This window comes from Humulus lupulus, chromosome 3 (genome assembly GCF_963169125.1).
Source record: "Humulus lupulus chromosome 3, drHumLupu1.1, whole genome shotgun sequence".
Lineage (NCBI taxonomy): Eukaryota > Viridiplantae > Streptophyta > Magnoliopsida > Rosales > Cannabaceae > Humulus > Humulus lupulus.
The window spans coordinates 144,095,443-144,102,777 of record NC_084795.1 but is presented as its reverse complement, the minus strand read 5'-3'; positions in this window follow the sequence as shown (position 1 = coordinate 144,102,777).

The following is a 7,335-nucleotide window of genomic DNA, read 5'->3' as shown; positions in this document are numbered from 1 at the left end:
TACAACAATAATTGTATATATGTTTTCTTAGGTACAACATTTTCATGTCATACTTGTCATTTTTTTCCTCTTTAGTGTTCGAACAAACAAACGAAGCACCAACACTTTATAAATTTTGAAAAAATTTATAAGTACTACTCAATTGCTCTTTTTACTCTTTTTCTTATGTTATGGCGGTATGTACCCTATGTGCCCCCCAAGTGATCAAGGAGGTAAGTCCTCGGTCACTTGCCATATAACCAAAGTCTGTTCGAACTTAACCCAGATGTTTGGAACATATCACATAGAAAATATAGAAAGACAGTGGAATCATACGTGTTAAGCAATACTTGTGATAATCATAACAGTTGGCAAATTGAATGTACTAGTACACTCCCTTGTAGATAACTTGTAATAAATTGGACAAACTCGTGTTTGTACAAACAACCAAAAATTAGTTTAGGCCTTATAGATAAATGATCATTTTAAAATGGGAAAATCGTACCTTTTGATAAGTTAACAATCATAAAAATAAATGGTCGATATAAAATAGACATTCGTGTCTTTCGACTAGTTTTGTAAATATGATAAATATATGGTCGCTTTGATGTGGGAAAAATCATGCCTTACGACCAGAAAAACTCAAAATAAAAGAAATATAGATGACTAATTGTTTACCAAGCGGGCAAAACGTGTCATACGATTAGAAAACTCAAAATAAAAGAAATACAAATAACTAATCGATTACCAAGTGGGCAAAATTGCCTTACGATTAGTAATCTTAGTCTTATAAAATAAAAATAAAAAACTGGTTGTTATAAATGGGCAAGTCGTGCCTAAAAACCAACTTTACAAAGTTTATATCACAGAAAAAGTAATTGATTGTTTGAAAATGGGCAAATTGTAAATGGGCAAATTGTGTCTTACAATCAGTAAACACAGACAAGAGAAAAGTAGCTGGTCGCGTGAAGATGGGCAAAAACGTGCCTTATGACCAGAACTTTTAAGAAAATAAAAATTACTAGTGGTTATTCAATGGGAAAAACGTGCCTTGCAACCAAAACATTCATGAAATTGATAAATTACTGGTCGTTTACAAAATGGGCAAAAATGTGCTATACAACTAGTAAATACAATAAAAATGGGCAAATCGTGCCTTGTGACCAGCCTTGCATTAACTCATAATAAATGGTGCAATTTCGCACTTGAGTTGTTTATGTATATCTGATCGAATTTGATTAGGCTAGTGCATCAGGAGTTCTTGCAGTAGCTGGATTTTGTTCAGTAGGTCATTGAATATATCTTCGCATGGCTTGATGATTTCGATGAATGAGTAATGCAATTTAATTTTTAAGTTGATTACACTCATTAGTGTCATGTCCATAATCATTATGGAAACAACAAAACTTGTTGGTGTCTCTCTTGCTTTTGTCCTTCTTGATAGGATTTGGTTTCCTATAGAGCACTTCAACATGTGTAACTTTATAGACTTCTGCTTGTGACCCTAAGAGTGTGTAGTAGGTTGTAAAACGAGGAGTGTATTCGCGTGGCTTATCATTGGTCTTTGCCTATTTATTGTTATTGTTATTGCCACTACTAGAATTGTTATTTCGTTTGTCACCATTCTTATTATTCTTGTTACCATTACCATTGGTTGTTTGGTTCTTTTTAGGTGCACCGGTATTTTTGGCTGGAGCAGCATTGGTGCCTGCTTGGTTAGCCCGATTTGCTATTTGAATAGCTTCTTTCAAATTAATGAACTCGTCAGCTTGATTTAAAAGCTCTCTAGTTAAGTAGACTGTCTTTCTTCTAAGATCAGTCCATAGAGGACCTTCTACTTGTATCCCATCCATGATGGCCATCCATTTTCCATCATCACTGATCATTTTTGACCTAGCAACTTCTTGCTTGAACCGCTGCACATAGTACTTAAGGGTTTGTCAGGCCCTTAATTGATGCCAACAAGGTCGTTGAGCTCAGCTGGTGGGATACGAGCAGCAAAGAATTGTGAGTAGAAGAGTCTCACAAATGTATCGCAGTATGTAATAGTTCCTGGTTCTAGCTTGAAGAACCATTGTTGAGCAAAATCAGCAGGGTAGCAAGGAAAATTCTAGAATATACATCATTTGTTACTCCTCGAAGTTCCGTTTGTATTTCAAAGTTGTTGAAGTGTGAAATGGTTTCTTCTTTTCTAGTATACATTTTCCCCATTCGCATCTTCAACATCAGAGGGATTGTAAGAGCATTGATCTGTTAAGAGAAAGGAGTTCCTTTTTTTTTTCTCTCTATATCAATATCAGTGAGTTTTGGAGCAATTAGCTCCTAAACCATCTGAGTGACGGCATCTAGTTGCGTTTGGATTGCCGGAGTAACTAGTGGCACAACTTCTAGAGCAGCGACAAGGATTGTAGCAGCTCCTACTTGTGGTGCAGGTGGGATTATTGGTGCAGCGAGTCCTTCAACATTAGAGCCATTGGCTTCCTGGAGCTAGTCAAGGACATCTCGCAGGTCGGGCCCTCTATTCTCAAGTCTATTGAAGATGCTTCCTCCTCTAGGTTGCCCTAACATTCTGGCTATCTGCTCGAGGAGGACCAGGAGGTGGTTTCTCTAGACAGTTTGCTGGATCTTGTTGCCTTGGTGGGACAAACAGTCCTTCAGGCTGCACATTTTCCATAGATGGGATATCTTGAGGCCCAGGTGGCCTTGGAAGAACAAATTGTCCTCTTGGATGCCCATCATTGTGATGGTCGTCATAATATTGATAGTCACGGGGTTGGTAGTATCGACTATCCCCCTCATCATCATAACCATCTCTGTATGTTGTTTGATATTTACTACTGGCTTCTTGATCATTCCTCCTTCTATTTCTTCTGTGAGGATGACCATAATTGTATCCAACATGTCAAGGTGGTTGGCCTCAGTTCCGGCTAGCTAGTCTTTCATTCCTTGGTTGTTTGAATTACTGACCAACTTCAGGATAAGGAGGCTATCCTCTCCTTGAGGCTGCATGCCTCAACTATTCATTAGCAGGCCTTCCAGTTCAAAACAATTTTCTAGCACAACCTTGCTCTTTGTTGGGCTGCACTTGCTCATCTTGATGGAGTTTCCACTGCACTCTTGGCTAAGCCCCCCTGTTGGAGTGATGAATCCTAGTTGTTCCAAGAGGAACTACTTGGTTTCAGGACTGTGCTGGTTGTACCGGGTTTGGATCTCGACCAACTAGTCGTTGGGTTTCAGGATTCGCCTGACCAGTGTTTTCAGGCTAAGGATTCACTGGTCGAGGTCTTGTTGCTTGATCCTGTGACAAGACAACCTCTAGTAACCTTGCTACCTCAACATTGCGACGATCAACTTCCTCTTGACGGGCCTCAAGGGCTTATTGCCTATGATCAATCCAGGCTTGGAAAACTTATCTGTGCTTATTGAGGGATTTTGCTTCAGCCTGTTGAGCTGCTTTCTCACTCTCATGCATGAAAACAAATTGAGCCTGCATTTGTCCCACGACTTCTTTAAGCTATTCAAGGTCGGTGTTCAGATCTTCCCCTAAGTCCACATGGGGTTCATCATGCCCAAATGGCTGGTGGAAGTAGGTTTCCAGGAGGAGGAATCGATAAGTGGGACGTAAAGGAGGGATTTGACTGCTCGAGGGGCGATCAATATGTCAAGTGTTAGGGTTCCCCCTTGTGGTTCTTGACTTTGGCTTCTAGTAGTGATAGCCAATATCTTAGATGGATCTAGTAAAGTGGGATCTTAGATTTCAACTCTCAATGAAAGCATCAAAATATTGACCATCATTTTGGTCAATGACACTGAGTCAATTTATACGATAGAAATTAATAAAACGAACTTAAATAAAGTAAGTGACACAAAATTTTATAGTAGTTCGGCCCCAAGAGTTGGTAACGATCTACGTCCACTTGCACTTTTATTAATAAAAGAATTCTTAGACTAAAGATCAAGAAGAAACATGGTTCAACTGAGTTTCTCAAGTCTTAGAGAAAAATAATACAATTAAGTAGGGTTTTGTATGTAAAGTGCACACAAATCCAGCCTCTTTTTCCATAATGACTGAGAAAGATCTCTATTTATAGAGTCTCTTGATGGGTTATGGGCCCTTATAAATTGATCTAGGCCCTACACGTGTAGTGTAGGATTGGTATAATTGATTACAAATTCAAATAATCCAGAAAAAATACATTTAAATATCATTTACATAAATATCTTGGGATGTTTTGCAATATCTCGTGAAATTCGGATCTTCAGGTTGAAACATCTCGTATGTTGAGCAAGTTTTTCGTCGAGCAGCTCCAAGGGTTGGCACCAACCTGCTTCTTCTCTTCAACCAGACTGCAGCTCTTCGCACTAATGATGTCTACTCTAGCAGCTCCATAAGATGGTATCAATTGTTTTCTCTTTGGGCAGACTTCTATTCTAGCGGCTCTAGAAGATGGTACCAACTATCTTATCTCGACCAACTTTTAGAATTTGACGTCGTTTACTGCCACATGTCCTCTTCAAATGCCACATCATCGTGTCCAAATTTGGATTAAACACTAGCCAAATCAATCACCATCCTAGTTTTTAGTCTTCTCTTCTAACCATTAAAAGTTTCCAGCGTTAATAATTTGGCATCATCTATGGGAAGATTTCCAAGAAGTCTTTCATGCAGTCACAAATCTTCGAGGAAGAGAAATGTAACTTCTACAATGGTGAAAAGGTCGTCTAGGCTACAAGACATAGAAATTATCGTAGATGACACTCAACTTTGCACTATGAGAAATGTACCACCTACTCCTCATGAATGAGTGACTTCTTCAAAAGACCCTTACTAGAACGAGGAAGATGTCCCTGGAAAGAACATAGGCCTCCCAGATATAGAGCTACCGCCTTAAGTCACTCCCATTCCAACATCTCATGCACCAAGAGGAAGACTTCAAGACCCATGACCATTAACTCGCAAGAATGGGAAAAGCCATCGAATGGTGTGCTAGGTGAGCTTCAGCTCTCGAATGCAAAGTTGTGATGTTGAGATAGAGGAGTTGTAGATGAGAAATATGTAGCTCGAAAACCACAATGGAGAAACATGCAAGAAGTTTTTAATTGCATATTCTAAGGGAAATGTAATGCCCTGCTACTAGTGAGAAGGCTCAATTGGGAGATAGCTTATGATAACAAAATTAGTATGATAATTCAAAATAATTAAACACAAGATAACCTCATAATTAATGGAAGAATAATAAAAATTAAGTCAAGGGAAAGAGAGGACCTTTATTGAAAGAAACCCTAGTTACATAAAATCATAAAGTTATAATTTTATGTGATCAAACAATGGAGATAAACATGAATGCTTTACAAAATAGAATTTTTACCCAAAAAACTCTATTCCTAGCCTCCTATAAAAGATTGCTTGAAGCTACTACAATTGCAGAATGAGTCTTAAGATTAACAAGCCTTGGTCTTTAAACAAGTCAAACTTTCTTGATGAAGATCTTGAAGAAAACTAGTAGTCTTTGTGAGTTAGAGAGAGAGAGAGAGGGGGTTTTAGAGAGAGTGAAGAGTGATCAATTAATCAAAATATCAAATGAACCTCTTAAATACTGTAGGAACTTGTCGTTAGTGTTAACCAATGAGATTAGAGCATTTTCAAATAAGTTTTGGAGCCCAAAACACTTAACTGTATGGGTTTGTACGGATGGCCCACGTGACGTCACCCTCATGCAGGCGTTGTGTTGCCTGTCTGGGTTGTCTTAAGCCAGGCAATGCATTGCCTCTCAATAGGTGATGCAACGTCTATTACACTGACTTTTGACCTCGTACATTGACCCAAAACACCTTAAAATGCCTCCAAATTTTGAGGGTGCTCTTATATACTCCAAAAAAAAAAAACCATTTGGATCCAAAAAGAAATTTTTTAAGTGCCTACAAAAAAATTCAACCCGCTCATGTTGACTTTAGTGAAATCGTTATGATTTTGTACCTCTTTGTGCATAACTAATTTTACTATGTATTTAACCAATCCCTCACTTGGTTAAATACATCCTCCACCTCTAACTCAAACGATATTAGTGAATAAAATAAAGTACCTTTCGGTTTGAACTTTATCTTAGTGAAAATTATACAAAGTTTTATCGAAATGCTAAGTATTCTTAAAATATTGAACCGAGCATTCCTAGTGATAAAATCAGTAGTATCTCACACACCTCTACCTGATTACTCATCTATTTCCCACTTTCCGTGCTCACCACTATTATGGCCTTGTGTTCATTCATTCATGAATCATTCAGAGAGAAAACTCCTACCCTCTTGAGAGGCGGCTCCACCTCTCGGTTCATATAAGTGAAATTCTTACATCATCTTCGCTACATTTAGAGAAACTTGCTTCTCTTCAACTTAATTTTATTAAAAGCCTTTGGCTTAACCTTCATGTCCGATAGCAACAAACATTAACTTATTCTATATGGGACTCTAATTTGTTGATGCTGTCAACTATTCCCTTATTAATGACTTGTTCTTACCCTTTGAACTCCACACTTGATGTATACAAGCTTTGAGTTGGGTTGCCATCATTGGGGAATATATTTGTTAGAGTTTTAGTCACATCCCTTTGTTTGTAGAACGAACCAAATCTCTCCCTAGAGGTCTAGTAAATGGATACGCTAAGTTCTCACACAATTTGACATACAATATTGATATGACTCTCTTATCAATCAACTCTCTCACGTGGTCATATCGTAGACTTATGTGTCTATACTTTTCATTGTATATTTTATTGTAAGCTCTAATCAATGTGACTTGATTTTCACAATGTATTGAGATTGTCGATACATCAACTGCGGTTAAAGGCATCTCCATCATGAGTTCTCTAAGCCACTCGACCTCTTTGCCCGTTGTTGCTAAAGCTACAAACTTAGAATCCATGGCTGAGTTACATATACCTGTTTGTTTGTTAGATCCCCAAGAAACCACATCCCACCAAGAGTGAACATCCAATCAGTTGTAGAGAGATTATCTCTTACACGGGATATCCAACTTGCTTTGGAATATCCTTCAAGTATCATTGGGAACTTTGAATATTGGCGGTATATTTTTTTGGTCCTTTTGAGGTATCCAAAACTTTTTCTATGACCTTCTAATGTTTGACACTTGGATTGCTATTAAACCTACTTAGTTTACTAAACTGCAAGTGCAATACCTGTTATTGTACAATGTGTGACATACATTAAACTCCTTATTGCACTTGCGTACTTTAATTGAGTCATTGCTCTGCCTTCATTCTTTTCAAGTTTTTGACTTGAATTAAAGGGTGTGTTTGCCTCTTTGATATTAAGATGAACGAATTTGTCAATCATCTTCTCA